This window comes from Coptis chinensis, chromosome 4 (assembly GCF_015680905.1).
Source record: "Coptis chinensis isolate HL-2020 chromosome 4, ASM1568090v1, whole genome shotgun sequence".
NCBI lineage: Eukaryota > Viridiplantae > Streptophyta > Magnoliopsida > Ranunculales > Ranunculaceae > Coptis > Coptis chinensis.
The window spans coordinates 58,088,771-58,091,769 of record NC_141459.1 but is presented as its reverse complement, the minus strand read 5'-3'; the positions used below and the strand labels follow the sequence as shown (position 1 = coordinate 58,091,769).

At 40.3% G+C, this 2,999-nt stretch overlaps 1 pseudogene; it reads right to left on the bottom strand.

Moving 5' to 3' along the window:
- Nucleotides 1-603: 603 nt before the first annotated feature.
- LOC147504160 (small nucleolar RNA R71) lies at nt 604-697 on the bottom strand (annotated as a pseudogene).
- Nucleotides 698-2,999: the final 2,302 nt, after the last annotated feature.

Genomic DNA, 2,999 nt, shown 5'->3' with positions numbered 1-2,999 from the left:
CTTCCACACGTCGCATCTCCCGTTAGAGGTTTATACTAGTATATCGAAATTGTTTGGAGTGTTGATGTGTTTAGCTAAATTTGGTTTTAGCCTTGTATGAGATTAAGGTGCGGCGAACAAAAACACGAACGTAATTACACAACAACGTCAACAAACAAGTCTATCTAGTATACCAACCACTACACCTCTAGCTACTATTTCACACACATCACGACCTGATGCCCGACGAAGAAGAGACTCCTCTCTCTGACTTCTACAAAGCCTTGAGCGATAGCCCCAAATCTTGCATCGTTCTAGCAGACCCAGTGGGGGATTTTCGAATCCCCCCAAATATTTTTAATTTGTTACCCGTTTTTCATGGATTAGACCATGAAAAACCTTATCAGCACATGCGTAGGATTGAACAAGTCCTAACAACATTCCACCATCCTACGGTTGGTGAGGAACAAATTAAACTCAGGGTATTCCCTTTCACCTTAGCCGATAAGGCGGCGTCTTAGTTAACTGCCCAAACGCCTAATTCTATGGACTCGTGGGCTAAACTTGTTCAGCTGTTTATGGAACATTTTTACCCACCCCTAAAGACAGATGAGATGCTTTCCAAGATTCATTTCTTTCGACAAAATCCTCATGAAACATTTTCAGAGGCTTGGAATCGTTTCACCGATCTCCTTATAGAGTGTCCACATCATAACTTAGCGAAAGACACGTTAGTTCATGCCTTTTTCAAAGGACTTCTACACCACCATAAAGAAGTCCTAGACATAATGAATGGGGGTAGTTTCTTAAGCAAAGGAGCCTCCTCGAGGCTTATAAATTTTTAGAGGATCAAACTAAAGCTTTAAATAACAACTGGGGTAGTATGATATCCACCGGCTCCGCTACTTCATCAAATCTTTGTTAAGGCCGGGTATGTTTGAAATTAAACACGATCCCGAGCTTAAAACACTAATCGAATCACTCACTAAAAAGGTAGAGGCCATTTACGTTCAACAAAAGCCTATCCCCGCATGAACGTAAATTCAAATCCATGTAGTTTCTATTGGAGCCCTAAGCATCCCGACTCCCATCGTCCCTATAGCCTATGAACGGGCTTGTTCCATTAATAGTGAACCTAACACCCTTAGAGACAAAATCCCAACTTCGGTTGGAGAAATAACCAACATGTCACACCTCCGAGGTACAATAATCAATATGTTAGGCCAACCGAGTTTTAACCAAGCTCCACCACGACAAAGGCGAGTCGTCGGTAATTTTAATAATTATAACAACCAAGTGCAACCTCGACAAGGTCAAGCACAAAGTCAAGGTAGTTATAATAATTATAATGCTAATAGAGGTATCGTTCGGTAAAGAATAACTATCAAAATCCACCAATAAATAATTCCGCGAAATAGTTCGTCCACACCACCCGTGACTACTACACCCACACAACCGGATCGTCTTGACACCTTCATACAAGTAAGCCAAAAACTTTTCCAAACCATGGCTCAATCTAACCAACAACTTCTACAATCCGTTAATAATTTAACCCAATAGTTGGCTAAAGATAAAGCCCAACCCAAAGGTGTGTTTCCAAGTCACGAAATACCTAATCCTAAAACAACAAATACAGCCTTTGAGGTAACCGATAATACTAGTAATGAATATGAAAATGTAGGTGAGCTAAAGGCCATCACCACTCTCCGTTCTGGCAGAGTGGTTGATAACAAAGTAACTATGCCTATAGTTACCCCACTAGTAGCCCCTACACCTGCCATTTTACTAGATACCGAAATAGAAACTGAAGACCCTACAACTGTAGAGGTACCAGTTACAACACAACCTAAGAAACAGAAAGCCACGGTTAAACATCCAGCTGATACTATTGCTAAATATAGACAGAAACCACCGTTTCCACAAAAATTAGCCGTGTTAACTAGGGATACAAATTATGAGGAGATTAGGGATGTTTTCAAGAATATAACTATAAACCTTCCCTTCCTCGAAGCTATTAAAAAGCTACCATACCATGCTAAGTTTCTTAAGGAATTGTGTACTACTAGGCGTAAGACAAATATACCAAAAGACGCCGTTTTAACAGAACAATTCCCAACTCTATCTGAACATAATGGAATTGTTAAGTACAAGGACCACAGTCGATCCATCTTTCTGATGCACCTTAGGAGATTCTTATCTGACGACCGCGTTATTAGACTTGGGGGCTAGTGTTAACTTACTCCCGTTTTATTTGTATAGACAAATAGGTCTAGACGAGATGCAACACACTAAAATGACGTTGCAATTAGCTGATCGGTCTATTAAGTATCCTAAGGGTGTGGTCGAAAATGTTCTGGTAAAAGTTCAAGATTTTTACTATACGGCTGATTTTGTCATCCTCGATACAAAAGTCGTTAACGACTCTGTCCCGATCATCTTAGGGCGTCCTTTCCTGGCAACTTCCAATGCGCTCATTAATTGCCGCGATGGTTCAATGTCCATGTCTTTTGGCCATCTTGCTGTTGAAGTCAATGTTTTAAAACAAAGACCACGTTACCCGATTAGATCATGGATGGAGAGGTTAGAATGATCGAGAGCTTTGCTCGAGATTATTTCAACAACACGTTCCCTGATAATCATATGCCCAAATTTCTTTCCTTTGGAAGTTCAGACTCCAACATTTTCATCCCTACACTAGTCGATACACATATTACGGATGAGGATGAGATAGATGACTTTCTCAAAGATGTAGAGGACTATCATAGTAACGTGGATATGACCAATCTAGATGAGGAATTCGATGACTTTCTTAGAGGAGGTGATGATTCACCCTATCAAGAACTACTTTGCACAACATCCACCTCGACTCCCCTCCTTCCACCCTTTCAAAGGAATCTCGAGTTTATTTCGATCCTTTTGTTTCTTACATTGCTTCATAATTTTTAAATCCACCTAGTAAACAAATACTTCAGAAAGACAAACCATTTGACACCTTCATTTTTAGACTTGAGACAGTCCCT